At 40.5% G+C, this 25,219-nt stretch overlaps 2 protein-coding genes across 6 annotated transcripts in view; both read left to right on the top strand.

Moving 5' to 3' along the window:
• ST6GAL2 (ST6 beta-galactoside alpha-2,6-sialyltransferase 2) overlaps positions 1–25,219 on the top strand; it is a 287,770-nt gene that overhangs the window by 73,888 nt on the left and 188,663 nt on the right. For 4 of the 5 annotated variants that reach the window (XM_050922198.1, XM_050922235.1, XM_050922254.1 and 1 more), the window contains exon 2: positions 22,200–22,298. The gene's annotated coding sequence lies outside the window, so the exon portion shown is untranslated. Of the gene's footprint in view, positions 1–16,982; positions 17,066–22,199; positions 22,299–25,219 lie in introns of all 5 variants that reach the window. The other variant, XM_050922205.1, reaches the window with a different exon arrangement.
• Positions 1–25,219, top strand: part of LOC127034210 (uncharacterized) — a 484,493-nt gene that overhangs the window by 323,025 nt on the left and 136,249 nt on the right. The gene's annotated exons all lie outside the window — the stretch shown is intronic.

Here is a 25,219-nt window from a genome sequence, read left to right as displayed (position 1 = left end):
GGCAGACACATTTCTGTGGCTGAACAGACCTCAACAGAAGGAATTGTTTCACACCAAGGAGTTGGTCATGTGATCAAAAAACTTTCAAGGTGCAGCAGTAATGATGCCCAATAAGAGTCATTCTCATTTGTCAGGTCTACCCCAGCCTGCAACCTCTCAATTTGTGTGGTTTAGTAATTGGACATATTTTTGGTATTTATTTCTAACTTACATTGTATGTAATTTTTTTAAAATGGGGAACATGTAACAATATCAAGTGGAATCAGGGATATTAATCTTCTCTAACCATAATCCACAGAAGATGACTAGAGTCCAGAACTAAAGACCCTTTTACCAACATTTCAACAGAGTTAGCAAAATAGACTTCTCAGAATCTCCTTCTTTTGAAAAGGAGCTGAAAGGCTGCAGAGAAAGCTCTTTGTTGCTTAGAGGAGCAGCGCGGAGGGGTCTTCTAAAGATAAAAGTAACTCCCTTCTTTGAAGGACTTAAGGATTTCTTTTCTTTTCTCTGTCGCTCTTTCATTTGCAAATTTCCATTGTGTGCTCTGCAGTTTATAGAGATTTGAGACCAGGGGCAATTCTCAGCTGTGAGTTTACATCTCTGGGTAGGCTATTGTGAAGATACTGTACGAAGATTATGGCCTTTCTCTTGAATCAATATGTAGCTACCCTCTGTGCTCCTTATTATCTGTTTAACTGCTGTGTTACATTTCCACTGAATTAATCTCAGACTCCATCATAAAGTTTTATCGGGTAATTGAAAGATAACAAAGGCAGAAGTAAAGTTAATAGGATTTTAAAGTTAGAATATTTGAATCACAACCTATTTCTGCTAGTGGTGGAATTGAGCATATGGGCACATACATATAGGGCCAGATCTTCATCTTGGGTAAATCAGCACAGCTTCACTGTAGCCAACAGAGCTATGCTAGTTTGTACCAGATGAGGATCAGCCCCAAATTGTACCTTTTGTTAATTAAAAGCAAATATCTACACAAGGAATTCAGCACAATACATTGGGACTTTGTTGTAAAATACTTGGAAATAAGAACAGTTAAGCAGTTGCTGCTGTGGTTTGACTTTAGAATATTTGTAATCCTTTTGCTTTTGAATACCCCAGCTTTTGTTCCAGTTTAATCATCTTCCTGGGTTGACACGTATCCATTTTCAACTCCCAGTTGAATTCTACAAAAGGACCAATTCTTAATTCCATGAATCCAAATCATGATTCAATACAACCCCCTTTGAGTCAGTTCCCAGCTTCCTACGAGTATCCTCAGTCCCCTTTACAGCAGTCTCTCTGTTTAGTCTCCTCCTGCTAGACACAAACTTTGGATGCTTTATTTCCTCTGAAAGCAAATGAAGGGATGCTCTGCTAGCGATTCTGACTTGCTCTTTATCAGTCCCCTCAAGTTCTTTCCCCAGTCCTCTTCCTGCATTTTCAATGTTTTTTCTATCCTCAAATGGCACAGAAAATGCCCTGATATTATTGCTGTTTATTATAGCACCCCCCACAGCATGCTCAATGCTTTGCAGCCCCTCAAGAATAGATGGACTCTGCCCTGAGAAGATCACATTCCAAGAGCAGACAGACAGACAGGCTAAGGGAAGGGGAACAAGAAATAGGGATTTTTATTTTAATAAAAGTCAGTAGGTAGCATAGCAGAAGTAGGTCTATGGATGTGTCTACACAGGGGCTGGAGGTGTAAGTTCTAGCTCGGGTAGACATATCCACACTAGCTGATCATAGCAGCATAGCCATGGTGACAGGAGTGGCAGGACTAGCTTGCCATCCAAGTATGTACCTAGAGTTTCAAACAGGATCTTACGCAAGACGGCTAGCTCCCCAGCCATTTGCACCACTGCAGCTGCACTGCTATTTTTAATGCAAGAGCTCCATCAGAACTAGCACAGGTATGTCTCCTGAAGTTGAAAATTACACCTTCAGTGTAGACAGAACCTGTAATGCAAATTTAAATGTGGACTGGGTAGAAGCTTTGCAGGTTAGCTCAGAAAGGTTATAATAAATACAAGGACCGTGTGAAAGAAAGCATAGAGGTGATTGTGTACCCTCTCATTCAGTTATACAAACATTTTATGTACTCAGACTCAAAACCATATATAACTGTTCCATCACACATATAACAACTCATGAGTTTCCAGATCATCTGTCCATCCCTGAGGTGGGATTTTAGCCCCCTGATTTAGCAGATGTCCTGATAGCCATAGTGTAGGTAAGTGGCCCTGATAAGATTAGCTGGATTGCCCAGAGTATTATGGGTTGGAGCTATGCCTCACTCCTCCCTTACTTTAGTTAATGGCAGTTCTCCCTCCCCTCCACCCTGCACAGTAATGTGTTGTGATGCAGCAAAACAAAGCAGAAAGTTCCCAGCCTGCAGACCTCTGAATAGTTCTATATTTTTGTTGTACTGAGTGGTCCTTTTCCAAAATATAGACTCTTAGTACCTGTGTATGGCTGTCCTGTTGTTCTCCCCACCAATTATCTTCTTTCTCTGGCAGCATGATACCTGGTCACTATTGGCTGATGATACCTCAAATTTATCAGTACAATTGCAAAAAGAGGTTTATGGATGTTAATGTTACATATCCCTCCTCTAGCGTCTCTTCCTGCCCCTCATAATCAGTGGAGACCCACCCCACACAGCTCTGGAGGATGCATTTCTGTAGGACACCAGGGCAGAAGCATGAAATGCAGCTGGTACATCTCCCTTTTCAATTCCCCAATTTTGATGGCTTTGGCTTTTCTCTCCTTGTGGAAGGACAGGGGAGACTATTACCCACGGACTTTTTACAATGTCTGTATTTCATTCCAATGATTGGTTCGGATGACATTTTAATACTCTCTGATTTGTCCTCAGTCAGTTCCAGTGCTGGATTTATTGTGAAATGTGATGGTGAGAACAATTAAACATTTTAAAATTGAGAACGTACATCATTTTCTACATATTTTAAATCAGGTAATGCCTGCTATTTCCCCTGCAAAATTCATTTTCTGCATCAAAGACACTAATCCAGCACCTCGAAGGCTAGAAAATTTATCAAGGACATGAGAATCTGAAATAATCAAATGCTTTTGAAGGAAAATCAGCCAAGTGCAGCTTAATGTGTATTTTATATCTCAGGTTAATCCATCTACCATTGTGAACCTTTAATCCTCAATCCCACTCTACATTAGAGTTTGTTTGTAAAAATCCTTCAAAATAAGGATTATAAGGCCCAGTGTCAAATGGAGTCTCTGCTCTCAAATACTTATGTTATTTGCAACATGAATGGATTACAGTCCGTTAAATGTACCATAAATGAGGTTCTTGATGGACGAGGTCACATTTTATTGGCCATTTAAATAGAAGTGGTTGGACTGCATTTCCCTGGAGTCATCAATATTTTAAACATGGTGTTGTACTTGATAGCATTCTGAAGAAATGTTTGTAACTTATAATAATACCATAGTCCAGCATGCTGTACGTTGTGCCTTTTCCTGAAGAGACAAGGTTATTTCCATCCAGGATGGGTGCATTAGGGACAGAAGGTTTGTTTTTTACCATCACATACTCTACGCCTTGTTCTGTACAAAATAGGAAAACTAATTTCACAGAATTAACCTGAAAATCCTTTTCTGAATAATTCATTCTGGAACATCTGGCTGACTCATAGAGGCTTTGTTGCTGTGAGTAACTTTCAAGCCTAAATTGCTCTGAACCTATCTGAATTTCCTTTGATTGTTAATATGATGGACAGGTTTCACACTGGACTGTGCCAACAGGAAGTAGCTGTGTCAAATTACATTTACTCTGAATATGCCTAATGTTTCGTGAACTACAAGTTGTCTTCTGCTGAAAGCTTTATTTCCCTTTTCATTGAACTTGGGAATATAAACAATTTGGTACTCATGACTAGCAGCTGGGTTGATTTACCAAAATCTGCATTAAGCCATTTCCTGGTTTCTTGTTAAGGTTCCTTGGATTTAGATGTTTGTTTCTAGTATAGAGTATATATTTTTTATTATTATTGTGCAGCAGCAGAATAAATCTGTGATTTGAGTCAATTAGGCAGAGAAAAGTAATAGAGGTTAAATGTACTAGTTTGGATATAATTTCATAAGCAAATCAATCTACAATACAAAGAATCATCTTCCCAAATCTAGAATAGAAGTCTGCCTTCTAAAACTGTGGTATGGAATGCTTTCAAATATCCTGCTGCAAAACGGCCACACTAGTTTGATACCTGCTATTTAAAATCTCACAATCATCATAGTACCTGTCTTTCCAGTATCTGTCTATTGTATCTATCCAAGTACATTTTACCACTAGAACGTCCTACCCATTTGTTATTGTATATTGAATGCACTCTTCAAAAATATACAACATTCAAGTGGTACACAGCTCTGCGGGAGTTACAGCTAAAGTTAATTAAAGCCTGTCAAGTGAATGTGAGGCATGAGTGTGAAAGTTAATATATATTAACAAGAGCTTTTGAAGATTTCTTATGAATTAAGTTGCAATATCAGCTTCTTATTATGACATATGTATTATATAGTCAGTACAGGCTACATTGTGGCGTAGTCTGAAGGTTGCTTTAGAAACCGATTTAAACTGGTGCAGTAGTTGTGCGTAGACCAGGCCTAAAGAATCCATGTAGTGGGTAGGGGTTGAGGAGGGTGGAGGAATTAAAGAGCTCCCTGCACCTTTGCACAAGGCTGCCTGGACTATCCTAAAAGTATAGGTACTGCTACTGAGTAACTCTCCTGCAGGAGCAGCTTGTCAGAAAGGCAATGCTCCAGGTCATATGTCATTACCCTCGAGAATTCTGCCACATTCTCCTCATCCTATTCCCCTACCCCCAACCCATGAAGAGCCCTGAAGAGCTGACTATGAGGCAGAATGCCTTCCATGATTCTCTTGGGGTGGTAGGGCCACACATCCTCCCTTACAATGGCACTGTCTAGCTCTTGTGACTTTCGTGACAATCACAGCCGCAATAAAAGGTTATAAATGTTATTAATTTAGGCTCTGACCCCACAAAGATTGATGCATATATTTAATTTAAAGTTAATGGGGCTACTCAGATGCTTGAAGTTAGGTAGATGCATAAATCTTTCCTGGAGCATGGCCTATATGGTGCTCTGAGGGTACCCTGTACTTGTATTAGAGGGAATTGCATGAAAGAGAGGCTGAGTGGCTTTACTGGGAAAGGACAGTGAATGAGACGACCTATAAATACAGTTACCAAGGGCAATGAATAAATAAAATTATGTTACTAAAGTTACCCCTTCAAACACACCAGGGTACTATTCAGAGTAATGAGTAGCTGTGTCACCTCTGCTTTGTAACCTGGGGTGCCCTTTACAATGCCCTGCTTCTGTAGCCTTCAGTCTGAACTGCTCACAAACAGCCTCCAGCATTAAGTCATTCCCAGCTGTATCTCTTTGTGCTGCAGCCAGCTAGCCAGCCAGTCACATCTTGGCTCTTGCCAGCCTGGGTTATGCTTCAGGGTGACCCCAACATACTCCCAGTCCCAGATTTCCCCCCAGAAATGTATGTCCTGTACAGCTCAACCCTCTCCTGGAGAATTCAGATTTATATAGGTCCGTTATTCCTTTAAGGGAAAAACATACACACAACTTGTTACTCCAAATAGTCACCCAGACACTTCAACTTGAACACACTGGATTAGACAAAAACAGTAAACCAAGTTTGTTAGGAGAGATTTTAAGTGAGTATAAGTAATGAGGCATCAAACTCAGAAATAGTTATATGGAAAATAAAGATAAAATGCTTACTGGTGCCTAACTTAACAAACTATATTAGATTCAAAGCCAAGTTTTCTCAGCACATGCTTTCAGCAGTCTTACTGACCAAACTCTTTAGGACAGAACTAATCTCACAGAGTCCAATAGATGCTTCCTTTGGCTCTTCAGATACAGTGAATGTTATGGGCAGGGAGAAAGGGGTCTGTTTGTCCCTCTTTCCTTATAGTTTCATTCCTCCTCTTGAAAAGTCTCTTCAGCTGAGACCTAGGAGACAGAGTCTATGTCAGGAGTGACCAAACCATGGTTCATGAGCCACATGTGGCTCTTTTACAGTTAAAGTGTGGCTTGCAAAGCTTTCCACATCCTCCCCCACCATTCTCTACCTAGCAGACTGGGGAGCGGGGGCTCAGGATTTCAGCCTACAGGAGGCACCTGCCAGGGCTTGGGGCTTCAGCAGGAGCAGGGCTGAAGCCCTGAAACCTCCGCTCCCTGCAAGTTAGAAGCTCCCAGCCCCACCACCCCACTGCAGGGCTGAAACTCTGAGTCCCAGAAGTTATGCCCTGGCTCTTGAACTTCTGAAGATTATGATATGTGGCTTAGAGGGTGAGTAAGTTTGGTCTATGTGGAAGGAGATTCCCTGCTGTTTTATTCACCTGTTTGAACTTCCTTTGTCTTCCCTTCCTGCTCGATGACTATTTACTGTTTAAATGCAAATTAAGGCAAGTACACATTCCTTTGTTTAGGACACAACTGTTTAACAAATTGTGTGGGCAGGGTTCTGGGGTTTGGGACATGTGTTGCTAACACCATTCAGGAGCACAGGCATCAGGTTTGTATAATTTTTAGTGGTGCCCAGAACGGGTCCAAGCAGAGCCGTCCCATCCATAAGTCGGACTGAGGCAACCACCCCAGGCCCCGCACTTTGGGGGGGCCCCAAACTTCAGGGGGACGTGGGGTCCAGGGCACCAGCAGCAGCAAGCGACCCAGCTCCAGTCTGCCCTGCTCCGCCGGCTCCTGGTGTCGCTTGGGGGAGGGGGCAGAAGCCGGAAAAAGGTTGGGCGAGGGCGGACACTTGGGGAAAGCATTGGAATGAGGGCAGGAAGCGGGTGGAGCAGGGGCAGGGGTTTGGGGGAAGGGATGGAGTGGGGGTGGAACGGGGCGGGAAGAGGCAGAGTGGGGTGGACTGTGGCTGGATTGCTTGCTGCTGCTGGCACCAGGTCTCCCACTAACCCCCCAAGCCGCCCTGGATCCCACATCCCCCTCAAGCGCGGGGGCACCCCAAAGCACAGGGCCGTATGCGTGGGATGGCTCTGAAAGTATAAGCCCAAACATTAGTGGAGCCAGGCCCACCTTCCTGCACATTGGTGGAGCATGGGCACCACTGTCTCATATAACTCGCTACCTATGCTCAGGGGAATCTGATAACTTAACATACAATGTTGCCATGCAGATTTTATGAGGCCAATACTGACCAGCAAATAATGAGTTTTTAAATGATAACTTACAAGGCATACTTTGTACAAACATTATTACAATTGTGTGTAAGGTGTTAATACAGGGGTATATTCTGTCCCACCCCATCAGTTTAATTTTAAAATGCAACAGTTCAGTCATTGTAATGGACTAAATTAAGAGGTAGCTTACCAACTTGAAACATTTAAACATTTTAAAATATGTCTTAATAAAGTGTACAATCTCAGGTGGGAGATTGGAGGAGCATGGGCCAACTGGCTAGGACATGTAACAGTACTCACTACAGTTGTGGATAATGACCAATGCCATGTGACTGGAGTAAAACTTGCATCATGTGACTGGTGCCAAAAAATAAAGATCCAGCCTTTACCAACAAATTCTGTCCTCCTGCATGTTTGCCTAGTGGCACATGCTTCTAAAAGACTGACTGTAATACAAAAGAACTATGCTGAGACTGGGAAAGTGATGCTAGCAATTGTTCTTATTGGTGAGTGGTTTTATACATGTGTTTATGGAGAGAAATAGGTCAGAGTAGATACAGACCATAAACCTTCAGAAGCCATATTACAGAACCCTTCTGCAAAGTACCACCTAGACTTCAGAAAATGATCAGGAAATTGTAAAACTACTCATTAAATGTGAAATACTGGCCCAATAAAGAGCTTCTTATACCAGGCATGCTTTCAAGAGTACCTATAAACAGTGAAAGCAAGAAGCTGTAGGAAGGGGAATCTGAACTAAATGTAATTCAAGTACTACCCATTTCCAAAACAAAATTTGACAAGAAATGCAAAATGTCCCAACTTTGCAAGAGGTTGAAAGACTCATTCTAGATGCAAGCTAGCAAAAAAAAATTCAGGAACCATTGCATTATTGGGACTATTAAGATGAAGTTGCTACATATATAAAAATATTGTGTCACAATAGTACATAGTATGAGGTCAGAAATGTGAAATATAATCTACATTGCATCCTAAGAAGCATCAGAATATAACTCAAGGTATCCAGTATTGGTCATAATATAAGAACTCAAATAGGATTCTAGCCAGGCATGAAGGCTATAATTAAAGATAGGGTATCCAAATGTGGAATCTGCAATATATCCAGGGAACAGAATGTGAAAGAATCTCGGCAATCATATAAGATTCCTGATCACCCTTAAGCTGTGGGAGGCATAGTGTGAATTAAATACTTAGCAACTTGAATACTTATATCCACACTTAGCATTGTTAGAATATGGCAGCACACTTCACAATGCTTTGTTAGGATCATCAGTTCAGAGAATCACAGGCAGAAGGACAAAATCTATAGTGGAAGCTTCTAACAAGTTTCTTCAACCAATGACAATTAACCCTGAAATATTTACAAAAGAGCTATATGCCAGAAAAAACTAGAATAATGAAATACGACAAGAATGCAAAATAATTACTCTATAACAAGTGGAAGATAATGTTAGATTCCAAACAGGAAATATCGATGCCCTCTGTACCAAGGTTATGTACGTTGTCATGACCATCTCTACAGGAGAATGTAAAGATGCATAAACAAAATCAAGAACTATCGGTGTCTTTCTGAGGGCACCCAGAATGCTTAGCAGCACTCTTGTGTTTGCCACATTTTAGAATAAATGTATGCTAACAGTGGGAACATACCGGGCTGAAAGGGGGATAGAAACAGTGAGGAAGTGATGGATTCAGTTCTGAAGCAGACAGCTAACTGCGTCCCTCACACTGACACCTGCATTATCAGAGTATTAACAGTATTCTGAGTCTCTTGGTTGGAGAATATCTTGACCTGTGTACACAACTTGCAAAATCACAAGGAAATAGATAAAGGGAAACAGGTTAGTGCAGGGAATTGGTAATAGGAAATGGTTCTGGTCTCCTTTACTCTCTCTCTTGAATTCGGTGGAGTTATACCAGTCCAGTCTGTTACCAGGTGTAACAGAGATCAGACTCAGGCCCAGAGAATTTCACCGCTGTTTCCAGTTCATATCAGCATAGGTTGTTAGTAGACAGACATAGGCAGGAAGGCTTGTGCTGCCCATACTGCCTCTCTTTTGTGGGAACACAGAGAACTTTGACCAGCAGCTTTCATGAACACTAAACTCACATGCAAACAAATTAAAGGAGAAACAAGGCCTTCATGAATAGCCAAGTTCAACTCAGGACCCTTTCAGCTGATTACCTGGATTTTAAGATGGAGCCAGGTTCCTTTTGCACTGAATTGCTCCAGCTGAGGAAAGATGGAGCAGTGCAGTGTGGCAGCTGCATAGAGCTGGATAAACCTATTGTTGTAGGTGGTTAACTACAAGCAAAACACAGAAAGGCAAATAAAACTAGTATCTCGCCAAGATGCTGTGGAACAGTTCTTCTCAAAGCCGGTCCGCTGCTTGTGTAGGGAAAACCCCTGGCAGTCTGGGACGGTTTGTTTACCTGCTGCATCCGCAGGTTCGGACGATTGCAGCTCCCGCTGGCTGTGGTTCACCACGCCAGGCCAAAGGGGGCCGTGGGAAGTCACCATTGCAAATGTTTCAAATTGGAGAAATTCTTAATTCATTGCTGGCAGTTTGATTTGAAAATATATTGTGGCCTCCAATTCACTTTGCGCCTAAGAGTTGGATACATTAAAAAAGAATGCTTTATTAACAGATTTTCAAGTCACTGTAGTGGTTGTGAATCTAGTTAAAGAGCAGTATCCAGTGCTGTGACAGTCCAACATCAGTTTAACAAGGTGCCAACTTCAAAAACAGTAGTGGTAACGATGTAACTGTAGCAGTATTAAACCGTTGTTTGAAGTGTTGTAGTAGTAGCGTTGGTCCCAGGATATTAGAGAGAGACAAAGCAGGTGAGGTAATAGCTCGCTGTAGCTCAAAAGTTTGTACCTTCCACCAACAGCAGTTAGTCCAATAAAAAGATATTACCTCACCCGCCTTGTCTCTAGCACTATTAAACGGGTAGCCACAATGACAGACAACACCCAGCTCCAGTCACCACGTGTTGAATCATAAAAGGCAGCTGTGTCTGGTCTGGCTTTTGACTTTGAGGATACAGTTGCAGAACAAAAACAATCCCACCAAACCAAATCTTGAGCTATTGCAAAGAAACATCATGAACTGTTGGAAACCCTTCCTTATAATAATAAATAAACAAACAAGCCTGCATTTGATGAAGTGGGTATTCACCCATGAAAGCGCATGCTCCAATACGTCTGTTAGTCTATAAGGTGCCACAGGACTCTTTGCTGCTTTAAAAGAAAAGAGTTTTCAAAGTTTGTAGGTGAGATCCTCAGGTAGTAAAATTAACATAGGTCCATTGAAATCAATGGATATATTCTGATTTACACCAGCTAAGGACCAATCCCCACAAGATTAACCAGAGCTTAATTATAGTTATCTGATACTTAAAATATATGCATCCTCCTACTCTTCTCTCCAGTCCAAGCAAAATAGTGGTCAGACCTTCTTCTACCACCATGCTACTGCATTACTTCCCTCTTCGAATCTCTGCACTGGCTTTTCCTCTCCTCACGCATTAAGTTCTACTTGCTCATTCTCACCTTTAAGGCCCTAACATTTGAGTGTAGACTTTGCAACCTTAATAATTATAACATAGTTTCTCATGTGTAATATATATATATAATGTCACCTGTTTTTGGTATTGTAGTTGGATAAAACTAAAAAAATAACTAATTTTCTGCTTTGGATAGAAGAAGAGACAGACAACCAAATTGCCAGTAAGTAATTCTATTTTTTCCTTGTACAAATATGTGTGGAGATTTAGGAAATCACAAATAATTGCTGAAAGTAGCTTTCTTCAACAGCACCAAAAGTGCTCTTGAACTGACTAACACTATCCATAATATGAATTGGCTTTAGAGTAATTCTTGGAGTAATGAGACCGACAGGCCATATCCATCTTCTTCATCATGTAAAATGGTTTTAAAGTATTATTTGGCAATATTTTTACAACTCAGTTATTTTTGGCAAGCCTTTCAGAAAAGTTTTCCATTCTCAGCCAAGGTTAATGTAATCAAGTCCTCTCTTTCATCCCTTCTGAAAATACATGGAACTATACAAAAAATTGGAGGGCTTTGGAGCATCATAATGGCTTTTCTGACTCATTTTCCCACATATTCAAAATTGACTCCTTTACTTTATTCTGTTGTGAGGGCCTATCTGAGTCTATTGGCATCAGTTTAAGTTGAGTCGATTTCCCCATAGGACAAATCAAAGGTTTGCATTAGTGCTGTTGTGATGGGATCCTCTCTGAGGTGCAGCCTGGGACCGTGCCCTCTGAACTCTCCCCAGCCTGGGCTGTCTCTCACAATGCCTTGCTAGCCCTCCAGGAGCTGTGATCACTCAGCACAACTGCATGTGGAGCCCCACACCCAGCTAGATTGCATGAATGCTTCCAGAGCCATTCATGAATCACACAGAAAAAGGCATCAGCCAAATCCCCTCCAATTCCCAGCACTGTACCCCAGGAATATATCATCTTGCACTGCTCAAGATGGGCAATGCAAATTTATTAATTGGTTCACCACTTCAACAATGGAAAGTGGATAGACACCAGCCTTTGCTAACCTGAGCAGATTTGCCCCACACTTCATACAAACTCACTGGTAAAGATAAACAATTAAACAAATGTATTGACTATAAAAGGTAGATTTTAAGTGATATTAAGTGATAGGCAAAAAATCAGAGTGGTTACCAAAAGAAAAGTAAATATAAGCACGCAGTCTAATCTCTCAACCCTATTAGACTGGGCAACATCTAGATCAGGGGTAGGCAACCTACGGCACAGGTGCCGAAGGCACTCACACTGCCCGGGTCCTGGCCACCGGTCTGGGGGGCTCTGCATTTTAATTTAATTTTAAATGACGCTTCTTAAACATTTTAAAATACTTATTTACTTTACATACAACAATAGTTTAGTTATATATTATACACTTATAGAAAGAGACCTTCTAAAAATGTTAAAATGTATTATTGGCACTTGAAACCTTAAATTAGAGTGCATAAATGAAGATTCGGCACACCACTTCTGAAAGGTTGCCGACCCCTGATCTAGATTAAGCAGTTTTTCTCACCCCACTGAATATTGCAGTCCTTAATACACAGGTTTGTTCCTTAAACCTGGGCCAATCTCCTCTGTTTGAGTCTTGTCTTCTTCTCAGTGTCTTAATTGCTTGCAGCGAAGGTGGGGGCAGGAGAAGGGCCCAGTATGTGTCCACTCTGTCTGTTTTATATCCTCAGTCCAAGTGCTTGGGGAGCACAAGTCCAGGCATGTCTGGGGGGAATTTCCAAGAAGGGTTGAGCAGTTCCCCTGGTGTGGCCTCATGCAGATGAGTCTCACTAGACAGCCTTTTTGAGTATCATTCCCAGCAGTCCTTTAATTCAAAGCGATGTCACTTACCCCAGTGGCTGGTTGGGGCACTCAGGCCGTCCTGCTACTCCGGGTTCCAGCCTGGAACCTTTCAATCAATGGCCGAGGTTTGCACTGTCCTAAACCTTGCTGGGCTGCTTCCTAATCCAGCTCTATAGACTTCTTTCTCCACCACTCCTCTGGGTAAACTTTTCTTCCTGGCCTGGATCCCAGGGCTTCTACTTTTCCCCTGGGTTTCCTTCTTTCCCTGTCTAAGTCCAGAAAGTGACTGCAGCCTTCTACACTGAAGCCCTCTTCTGCCCTCATTTCCTGACCTTGTACCAGCCCTGCCTGCTCCTGACTAGCTGGGCTCCATCTTCAATAAGTGCTTGCCTATCAGGATACTTAACCCCTTCTAAGCCACATTATCTGTTTCTGGGCTAATGTGGTTTGAACATCCCATCACAAAATCATTCAAATTTCACATGACTCCCATCAGTACTCATTACGCAGTATTTGTCAACATTGAATTTCATCTGTCATCACACTGCCTGTCCACTTTCCTTTGTTAGGGCCCTCTGAAATTCTTCATATTCTTCTTTAGTCTTGTCTAAGTCAAATGGTTTTGTGTCTTCTACAAATTTTGCCACCTCAAAAGTCTGTATGTGGATAGGTGAAGGCACCCATTATTACTATTTTCTTAAGCTATTTTTCAATTTCTCCATGAAAACCAAATGGAATTAAATTTTACTTGGAGATTATGAGTTCATTTGAGCCTGAATTGCACAGTAAAACTCATAAGATGCAATCTCATGTGAATAAAAACAGAAAGTAACCACATGTACCCGTGCAGAGCAAAATGGTTGACTTTCACACAGAAACTTGGGGATAGATACTTACCAATCTTCTGGGAAGTATGTTCTATCTGTATTTATTTAGTATGTGCCAGGGAAAGTTTTAAGGACAACAAATGGAAATCTCCCCAAAGTCCATATAACAACTTGATTTTGGGTGGAGGGAGTTGTTCTTGGACTCAGCTAACATCTTGCCCTACATGCGCACACATTCTATCCCCTCTTTTCTTAGGCTTGAGGATATAGCCAGCTGATTGCTACACATTTCTAGTTAAGCAAAACATTAAATCCTGTGTTCTGAGTTTACTGAAATTAACTATTCTTCAGCCATCCAACAACATTGGTGTCTTCTCTCTAAAGGAGAGAATTAGTTTCTTGTGAAGCCATTATATCTAATCTGACCATGCTATTAGAGACTATAAAAATGATTAAAACTGTACAAAGAATTCTTGTCCAGCTGTTAACTGATTTATCCACTAAACCATGAGCAATTCTTAGCATAAAAGTGTAATTGGTCTGTTGAGGTTTCAGACTTGAATTACCCACAGGTTTACCACAAGATGATTGGAATGCAGTATTCCATATGGTGAAGCACTTGGCTGCTGGGATAGTCTGGGAATATATAACAATAATAATAACCTTGGCTCATAAGAATCAGGTTGGAGATTGGGAGGAAAACTTTGGTAAAGATAAAGAACTTAAATAGCTGTTTGTTACTTTTTTCATCTGAAATACTATGGAAGTGACAATCTCGGTGGTTCATAAACACATGTCCTGCTATGTGTCTTTAGGCAACTGAACATTTTGATTGCTTTGTTATCAGACCTGATAATATGATTAAGTCAAAATTTCTGCATCTGCTTTTGCACATTTTCACATACAAGATACATTGTTCTAGCTTAACTGTAATAAATGAAAAGAACATTCAGTAATGTAAAGGACATCTCTATCTTACAAGGGAAAGCTAGTATCTGTGAATCAAATCTTAGTAAACCTCATATTTTTAATTTTTGAAATCTCATGTACATATTTACTATAAAGTCATAATTCAGATCCTGCTAGCATTTTCTTCTGAATCCTGTGAAGTGTTTGATTTGTCCTAGAGTTCTCAGCTAGAGTAATGTTTCTGTACATACAATATTATATTTGTGTAGAAGCTCTCCATAGCAACTAATGAGCTCCTGAGGGTAAGAAAAGAGATAAAGCTCAAGTTTGATTTACAAAAATGAAGCAGTCATTTTCCATTTTTAGTACTGAGTTTGAAATGATTCACAATTCAGCTGCATCATCATTAGATTCCTGTGCAACTGACATGGAAAACTTACGCTAACCCTTAACAACCCTACTGTGCTCTTAGAGAACTACATTAGCAGCCTCCATACATGCTATATGTGGAGCAGTATTTGTGCTGTGTGCCTTCATTTTTCTATGAATGGGGGATACATGTTGCAAGCTACATGAGCAGCACTGAGGAGTGGACTGTCTAAGCTGAGCTGTAGTAAGGAGTTCACTGGCGGAGATGTTAGGGCTATTTCATTACTGCTACTCCTCCAGGATATAATAGAAGTCATTTAATTTTATTTTTGCTCTGCATCTGCCTTGTCCTTGTTCCATCATACATTTTTTTCATCGGTTTGTTATTTGAATTCTGAAACTACAAAATGAATCAGTGTCAAAGTAGAACAGGAAAGAAGACATGAGGTATTCCAGAGAATGTCCTGTTTGTGATACCTGCTGGCACATCCTATCTGATAGCTGCAAAGGATGTCTTTCTGTAAAGCACTGTGTTTTTGCAGAATGGGGTAGGAGCTAAGGTAGTTGCTTTTGCTCTTTCTAGGAAAGGAAAAAAATAAAAATGTATTAAATTGATTGTAGTTCCTGAGTTTTACTACTGATCACCTTACTATCTTGACTGTTGTAATCTTGGCTTCAGAACTCTCCCCCACTCTCCAGGCAATGAGCCCGTATCACCCTCTTTTCCCTTTTCCAGGGTCTCATCTTTCTCTATACCCCTTCTGCATCAGAATCTAGAACTATCCACTCTTTGTTGCTCTCCATGACTTTGGTGTATCCAAAAGATTTCCTATGTAAGGTAAAATTTAGGATTCCTTCTGAGAGACAAACAGAAACTGTGAATGGAATAAAACAAAAAGTTCTAGCCAGTCTTCCTCCTCTTTTTGGCAAGTATGTCTTGCTACTCAACAAACATACATACACTTAGAATTCCAAGCGTATATCCATCCTTGCTGTAAAAGAATCACAAACTGTACTACTTTCCAGTCACCATTCTCATGAGAAAAAACTTAGCTTTAATTTTCTCTTCTGCTGCTCTCATTTGTGACTATGTATTACCCCTCGACACTGCAAATAGAACTCTTAATTTCCTACTATAGATTTCTCTTCAAGTATCTGAAAACTACAGTAAAATCTTCCCTTTTTCAGCCTCCTTTTATATGTGATAAATTTGTTGAAATACTACAGGGAAGGATGCTAGTAATACCTAAGCTAGATAGATAGGTTCTTTATTTCTTGAGCCTTTCCTCCTATGGCAAAATAGCCCTTTCATATCACAAACCAATCTCCTTTCCCTCTCTAAACCCTGGATAACCTTTTCTAAAGTGTGTGATCTAAATTGTATGCAATATTCCACTTGTGACTCTACATATACTCTCTTTGAATTTGAAACATGGTCTGTTATTTATCCAATTTATGATCCTGTTGGATTCCTTTACCAACATTCTGCATCATGATTCTGCCTTCATTGTATTACTCAGAACCAAAATCCACTTATTTTCTCTCATCCATTTCATGAACATTTAACTTCCCCCCACACCCGTACCAGCCTATATATAACACATTAACCATTGCAAAACAAATAAAATCATGTCCCAGTTACCCACTCTATGAAAAATTTTTGCACTGTTCTCCTTTTTGTTTTTGAATGAATTTATACATTCGTCCAATGATAATTTTCATCATTTTAGACTACAAATACAGTTTCATTGTGATTTCCCCCCGAAAAGCTGCATGAGATCTTGACCAAGTAAGACCAAAGAAAGTTTTTAAAAAAGACAAAAAAAAGCAAAATAAACTAAGGCACTGGGGTGGGACACAGGAGGTCTGGACTCAGTTCTTAACTCTGTCACAGCCTTCATGTGTGATGTTGGGTAAGTCATGTGGTCTCTCTGTGCCTCGGTTCCCCATTTGTAAAATGGAAAGAATACTTCCTTTATCTCACCATTTGGTGGTGTTTATTTAGATTGTAAGCTCTTCAGAGCAGGGACTCTTACTAATTTATATAACCCCTTGCACAGTGGGGCTCTGATCTCTGTTGGGGTCTCTGGGCACTAATATAATACAACAAAATAATACATACACTTCTGGTGGCCCTCATCACCTCCAATAGCCTGTGTTTCTGTGGGGAAAGGCTAGCACCCTGAGAAAGAAGAATGTCACCCCACAGGGTTCACAGCTGAGTCCACTTTTAGCCACTAGTGACAGCTTTGTTTTTATTGGACAGATTTTCTTCAGGCCTAGGCCTGCAGAAATGCCATCATAATGAACAAAGTCTTTCAACCATGCAGAAAGCCAGTTTTAATACAGGTAATTAAAAATGAATGTTAGGTTTTGTTAAAAATCCATTTGAATTTACAAACTCCATTGTGGGTTTTATGAAAACACTACAATGCAGGTTTCTAATTTTGCTTGTTTTGTTGGCACTGGCAATTCTATTGTTCAATTCAATTTCTATTGTGCCCATCAAAGCATTCAAAAGACAGAACAGTTGGATAAATAAAGTTTGTGTAATTTCCTGAAATTCAAATTAAAAATATCTTTCTATCCCTACAGTTTTTGCAACATGGTAATACCTTTTGATTAATGATTTTTTTCCTGTTGCTTCAAGAAACTTTCTTCAATTTCCTTGTCAAATGCTGCTGATCATCTAAGAATATCAGAAAAGGCAAAGTTAATAAATTGCACATAGTAAATTCAACTCTGCTGAAACCATTATCACTATTAGTCACTTCAGCCTGTCCTTGCTGCAAGCTAAGTAAGAAAATGTCAAAGATTTTTCATCTCCGAGATCTGATGATGTTATACCCAGTTTCTTCCTTCTGAAGCCTAGGCCTAGTGTGTATGTTTCTGTTTAGTGTTCCTGTGAATTGAGGAGAAAGGCTTTCTAGATTAGCTGCTTCACTTTAAGTAGAACTAGGAATCAGGGCCAGCTCCAGCGTTTTTGCCGCCCCAAACGGCCAAAAAAAAAAAAAGGCGTGATCGGCAGCAGTTCTAACACCGCCGCTTCATTCTTCGGTGGCAGGTCCTTCCCTCCGAGAGGGACTGAGGGACCTGCCGCTGAAGAGCTGTATGTGCCGCCCCTTTCCGTTAGCCGCACCAAGCACCTGCTTGCTGCGTTGGTGCCTGGAGCTGGCCCTGCTAGGAATTAAGACATGCTGTGTTTGCCAATATCTCCTGGTATTCTTCCAGAAGCATATGAAACCAAGCATTTCCTGAACTGAATCTGTAGCATGTTAATATCTAGTTATTTGTGTAATTCTAGAACTGATAACCAAACCAAAGAGTTTGGAGGATTGGTTTGGTCCTGAGGAGAATAAAGAAGATAAAAGATTATCTGAAATTTTGTCATACTTAGAGTAGTAGCATTGATTTAGCAGGTCTGGCGAAAGCATGCTAAATCGATGGCAGAGCGCTCTCCCAGCGACTTCAGTATTCCACCTCAAGGAGAGGCAGAAGCTATGTTGTAACTTATGTAACTTAAGTAGTGTAACTTAGATTGACTTACAGAGTTAGTGTAGACAAGGCCTAAGTCTAAAAAACACTCTGATTGGCACAAATAAAATAATTGTACCTACAACTCCATCCTTTGTTTTTCTTGGCTATTCAGACTGTAAGCTCTTCAGGGCAGGGGGACTGTCTGTGTGTGTATAGCAGTTAGCACAATGGGAACCTGATCTTTGTTGGATGCTACTGTAATGCAAATTATTAACTATTATACTGTTGCCAAATGTAGACTTGTAAATGGCGATGACAACTGTGAGCTATAGACAGCTGCAACTGAAAGGGATTGGAAAAGCTGAAGCATGAAGTCAAGACACTGTTAAAAAAGAACAGGAGAAAATAGGTGGAAAATGAAAAGGAGGTTACTCGAGAGGGAAAGATAACTAATAAATGATTCAAGCACACAAAGATCAAGAGGTCATTGCAGGATATGGTAGGGCCTCTTCTAGGAAAGAAGGGGAATTTACTGATGTAAGAGATACACTAGAAGTGCAAAAACACCATAATGAATCCTTAATTTCCGTGACCGTTTTTTGGGAAGACTGGGGAAAGATGCCAGGAACAGACATAAATTTCCCATGGGAGGAAAGGGGGAGAGGAAGAGGGAGAGAGAGAGAGAATAAAAATTCAAGATCTGCCATAAAGGGAGATCAAAATAGATTCTAAGATATTTCACTATGAACATGTCACATGATTTGTTTTTAGCTATGATGGAAAAATTAGGCAATGTAATAGCAATTATATATAATATGAAGATCTATTATCTTGAGTATGAGATAGCAAATCATTCTTAAAATGCAGTTCTAGTGTAAAGAGCAATTGTGTGATAAACAGCACCTTCTTACTCCAGAGATCTGTGCACAAAAATGAGATTGTAGTGTTTATTATTTCAGTTTCCCCTCTGCACTCCATCCCATGAATGCATAAAAATTATCACTTGAGTCCTCTGCAATTTCTCCAAAATGATTTTTGACTTATCTATTTCTCTTTAATTTTTTTGCATTGCTCTTTATTCTCACTTTAAAAATCTCCCCTCTTTCAGTAGTCAAGGGTGTGAGCATCTGTTTATTTCTTGAAAGAGAAAATCAGGTTTGATCATGAGGCACATTTTCTCTGATGCACTAAATAACAAAATCTCTGCAGTAGGCCCGAAGGGGGAAAGTTTTAAAAAAGATCACTTTCAAAAGAATGAAATACGGCCTTTTCAAGGCTTTGGTTCAAGTACTTATCAGTAAAGATCACTCCAGAAACCTTTTATCCCATCAAAGCACATATCCTTCTCCTTCACTGATGGAGCTGTAGAGAAAGGGCCATGCATAAGTTGTGATGCTGTGGCATAAATAAAGATGAAGTCAACTGATTATTTTAAAAATCTGCCACAAATACAATTAGCTGAGTGCACTGTTGGCTTTCTACTTATGTTTTGACTAGAGAAATGTTTCAGTGCAGTGTCTACTAGTGAAATGCTTATAAGTTTCAGAAGGGACAGCAGGCTGCTGTTACCAGCACAAAAAGTAAAGATGACAGACTTTTCCATATCAAGACACTTTCCTGTCATGTTTTTATAATCAATTTTTGACTTAAAAAAGAAAAATCTTTTCCCACTTAGTATGTGTGAGGGAGAAGGTGCTCTTATAAAAAAAAAAAAATTTTTTTTGTGCCTGGTATCAACCATATGCTGGCCCCTGAAATGAGAAAAACTAAAGAGTGCCGTAAATTAAAGATCACGTTTGTTATTAAACTAAGCTTATCCCACTCAGGCTCATGGACCTTTGAAGTCAAGCGATGAGTCGGTTGTAGCAATGGACTCTTACGAATACCAAAGAGCAAAACTGTGGTGGAGCAATGGTGTGGTTTGAATGGGGAAACAGTGAAGCACCAAAGCAGCAGTGCCTCGGGGCTGGTATGCTGGGAAGCAGCTCTTGATGCTCCCTGCAGTGCTGTTCTGCTGACAGATGTATAGAAGGGAGGGGCCATGGCTATGCCATGGCGCCACACAGATTGGACCTTCCCACACACCCTGAGCTCCTCAATATATCCAACATAAGGAGAATAGGGCAGTGTGCGTCTTCTATACCTTGTAATGGACTACGGTGCTATCCAAAGCCCAGTGAAGTCAATGGAGAGATCCCCACTGATTTCAATGGGCTTTGGATCAAGCACCACACAGGCAGAGGCATAATTACATAAGAACGACCATATTAGGTCAGACCAATGATCCATCTAGCCCACTATCCTGTCCTCCAACAGTGGTCAATGCCAGGAGCTTCAGAGGGAATGAACAGAACAGGCAATCATCGAGTGATCCACCCCCTATTGTCCACTCCCAGCTTCTGGCAAATAGGCTAGGGATACTCAGAGCATGGGTTTGCATCCTTGATCACCTTGGCTAATAGACATTGATAGACCCATCCTCCATGAACTTTTCTAGTTCTTTTTTGAACCTTGTTATAGTTTTGGCCTTCACAACATCCTCTGGTAACGAGTGCCACAGGCTGACTGGGCATTGTGTGAAGAAATACTTCCTTTTGTTTGTTTTAAACCTGTGGCCTATTAATTTCACTTGGTAACCTCTAGTTCTTATGTTATGAGAAGGAGTAAATAACACTTCCATATTCACTTTCTCCACACTAGTCACCATTTTATAGACCTGTATCATATGCACCCTTAGTCATCTAATTTCCAAGGGAAAAAGTGTCAGTCTTTTTAATCTCTCCTCATATGGAAGCTGTTCCATACCCATAATCATTTTTGTTGCCCTTCTCTGTATCTTTTCCAATTCTAAGATATCTTTTTTGAGCTGGGGTGACCAGAACTTGAAGTATTTGAGGTGTGGAGATACTATGGATTTATATAGTGGCATTATGATATTTTCTGTCTTATTAACTATTCCTTTCCTAATGATTCCTAACATCCTTTTTTTACTACTTTTTTTGAATATTAGGCCCACAGTACTTTGAAACAAACATTATTACTGTTAGGAACCTATGGTTATGTAGTTTGGTGTTTCCCAAATGGTAGGTCCTGATCCACCAGTGGGTCACGGGAAGGTTCTGGATGTGTCGCAGGGCCCTAGGCAAATATATGTGTCTCCTGGCCCAGTACAGAGGGGAGGCCCTGGGATTAAACGTGTTGAAAAGCAAATCCACTGTGTACTCACCCTGCAGTGGCAGCTCCTGTCCTGCAGGTCTGCTCCCAGTTCCCTCTTCCAAACATTGCAACCTGGCACACACTCACAGCCCCACTCACTTAAATTTGCCTTGGCTACCCCTCTGCCACCTCTCTTGATATTCACCCCTTCTTGTCAACTGTTGAGAATAGGCCACTTCCACTTTAATTGATTTGGCCTCATTAGCATTGACCCCCCACACACACACTTGGTAAGTCAACTCCCATCTTTTCATGTGCTGTAATATTTATACTGCTTACTGTATTTTTCACTCCATGCATCCGATGAAGTGGGTTTTCGCCCATGAAAGCTTATGCCCAAATAAATTTGTTAGTCTCTAAGGTGCCACAAGGACTCCTCATTGTTTTCACTCTCATAGTGTTGCTTTGGGTGACATGTCTAATGTTGGCATCTCCCATGCTTTATACATGCCTCTTCCCTATTTCACTGTTGGACATAAGTGAAAAAGGAATTGCAATGTTGCCATCAATGGCTGGTCACTCTGTCCCTGTTTGCCTTCTGTCCCTTTAGCTTCCATAGTTATGTGACAATAATAAAGTGAAGTGTCTAGACACTTGTTTTGATCTTTCCCAATGGGTACTATGATCCTTTCTTATAAGCTATATTTAGTGATCCATTTTGCTAAGAACCATTACAGTTCATATTAAATATCCTTAAATTTTATACATATTCATAAATTAACTTAAAAGTCAATGTAGTGCTGCAGAAAATTACAGATTAACATTCCTGAATTTCTCTATTTATCCACAGATCAGGAACAACCTAAACAGTGGCAGTTCAAGCTCCCCTCACATCCTTCCACCTGCTTGCCTCAAGACTGATCCAAAGGACTACTTCTAGGGTGAACAGGTAGGTCAGTCTCCATGCATTTTCTGTTCGGTCCTTCGCACCTGTGCTGAGGCATTTAAAAAGAATTCCAGAGAATGCTAATCCTGGGGATGGAGAAGCACTTCTCATCATGAGTCTACTTATAGGAAACAATCATTATAATTTCTGAGCCTTGTTGGCCTTTTTGATGAAAAATGATACCAGTTCTGACACTGGCGTTATCAAAGTCCAAGAAAAGGCTTTCTTAAGTTATTGTGTTTTAAAAGGTAACATATAGAGGAAAGTATTAAAATACATAACTAAACACAAAAAATAGTTAATTTAATGAATGTGTGAAACCAAGCAAATGGTGTAACAAAAACAGCTCATTCAATGGCAGAAAAACAAACAAGAAATGATAACAAAACTCTCAGTAAGGCTTGGTCTACACAAGCAGCCCCCACCCCCCTCCCCAGCAGGGCCGTCCAGAGGGGAGGACAAGTGGGGCAATTTGCCCCAGGCCCCCACAAGAGTTTTTTTGGGGCCCCTGGAGTGGGGTCCTTCACTCGCTCTGGGGGCCCCAGAAAACTCTCATGGGGCCCCCGGAGCTTCTTCCACTCTAGGTCCTCGGCGGCAATTCGGCAGCGGGGGTCCTTCTGCCCTGGGACCCACCGCCGAAGTGCCCTGAAGACCTGTGGCGGGGGATCCTTCCACCTCGGGACCTGCAGCCGAAGTGCCGGGTCTTCAGCGGCAATTTGGGGGCGGGGGCCTCCCACCACCAAAGACCCCAGGCCCCCTGAATCCTCTGGGCGGCCCTGACCCCCAGTGTTGACAGTGCTATGTCTACAGGAGGGCTTCTCCCATTTACATAGCTACTATCTTTCAGGGCGATGGATTAACTATGCCAATGGGGGAAGCATTCCCATCAGCATAGGTAGTGTCTTCACTCAGCACTGCAGGGGTGCAGGTAGCTGTAAGTGCTGTAAGTGCAGCCAAGCCCTAAGTGTTAAAGGACAGTAGTTTGTGACCACTTTCCCTTCAAAGCTAATACTGACTAACCATCAAAGACCTTTGGCATTTAATAGTTGAATGGCACTGTTCACATTCTAAAAGGTTCTCGGCTAGGTAGCTTGAGTGGTCAAAAAGCCCCTTAGGTTATAGTGGTAGAATAAGGTTAAAATCAGCAATGGACAAACTGCAAAAGATTTAGAATTTGGGTTCTGTCCAGATAAACACCTAATAGACTGGAAGATTATCCAAAGCTTATCAAAAACCTCTTCAGTCTGCAAAATTTAGCTGGAAATCTCACAGGAACACGTTTTCTCATGATATTTCCAGCTAAATATTACAGACTTGATTTGGATAAGCTTCAGATGATCCAAACTTATGGGTGCTAATCCAAATTGAACTGAACCTCTAATCTTTGGAGAGTTTCCTGACACTATCAACACTTCCAAATGTCAAAATAAAGAGAGGACCAAAAATGAAACAGCCAAGGAATTAAGAGATAAAGAAAGCAAGCCACACGGTACATAGAAAAGTGCCATAAAAGCAAAAAGGAAAACATATTGCCTCCCTGAGCAGAATGTACCGGTAGCATCATGTAAAGAAACAACTTAATCAGTTTTTGATTTATAGAGCTGTAGCAAGAGAGGAAAAATTCTCAAGGCTTTGCAGTACTTTTATTTTACCTTGCTAGACCAAAAACAGATTAGTTTTCACACATAAAACATTTACAGAGAGTTAGTCTATAATGCGGACAGGACAAAATCTCGGACTCTGAAATGAGGAAGGCTACATTGTGTGAGTTACAAATAAATTGTATTAAGGCCTCTAAGAATAAGTATAAAAAAGTGTAAAAATAATTTGAAAGCACATGTATAAAAATTACCATGACTACCATCCTTTAAATTGGATGCTGCAAAAAGAAAGTTGCTAATGATCATTCTGATGCTGCTACCCTCAGAGTCTTGAGATTTTTTATTTTGACTTCAAAAGGAAGAAGAATCAGACCCAATATTTGCAATATAAAGCTTTCTTCAAGATCAATCTGCAGAGCAACAGATATTGCAGCTCTTTCATGTGGACTGAAAAATATGCAGAGAAGTTTCCTGCTGAGACAAGTTTAGCACCGATTCTCTGACTGAGCCAGCAGGAAGTTCTCTTTTGGATCATGATTCACTGCCTACAGACCACAGAGGTCCTGATCCAATTTTCAGCTTTCATAACATTGATACATACTCAACAGGCTAAATATTCTGCTACTGTAAATGGACTTATCTCAAATGACACCACTGGATTTTCACCCATTTGTTCCATGAGACTATTTGGCCTAACAAGTTCAATCCTGAAAAAGGGGATTTGCTCTAGAGTCTTGCCACCAGTTAGCCAGCACAATAGAACTAGCTTGTAATGTTTTGAAAACTGATATATCAGGATGCTGTGGTTATTGCATAATAAATAGCTGAGTGGAATATTTGCAAAACATTTGCCACTGAATTTTTCCTCTTTTCTTGATAGCAAAACTTCTGTAAAATTGTGGTATTTTTGCGAAATGTTTCACATTTTTAAAAAGTGAAGTTTTGTGACATATTTTCACAGAAAAATTTGCAGCTAATATTTGCTTAACTTTTTTTAAAATTTTAGTTGGATTGATTGGTGAGAGGTTACATGGTATAAATTTTGGTTCCTTGATTGGTTGAGCCAATCCTTTGTATTTAGAAGGGAGGCAGAAACCATTCTGATTGCACTTTTTGGAAGAATAGGCTATAATTAGGAGTCTTCCTTCCAAATAATAAAGCAAAAATTAGTTCATCTTTTTTTACATCAAAGCAAAACTGATCAATTTGATTCACAATTTACCATGTATTTCCCTTTCATTACCAATACATACTATGCCAGATGAGTGTTTGATGTGTACATTTACATAGTGTATACCTATTCATAGTTTTAACTGTCTGTAT

This window comes from Gopherus flavomarginatus, chromosome 1 (genome assembly GCF_025201925.1).
Source record: "Gopherus flavomarginatus isolate rGopFla2 chromosome 1, rGopFla2.mat.asm, whole genome shotgun sequence".
Lineage (NCBI taxonomy): Eukaryota > Metazoa > Chordata > Testudines > Testudinidae > Gopherus > Gopherus flavomarginatus.
The sequence above is the reverse complement of the archived record's forward strand: the minus strand, read 5'-3'. Positions and strand labels throughout refer to the sequence as shown.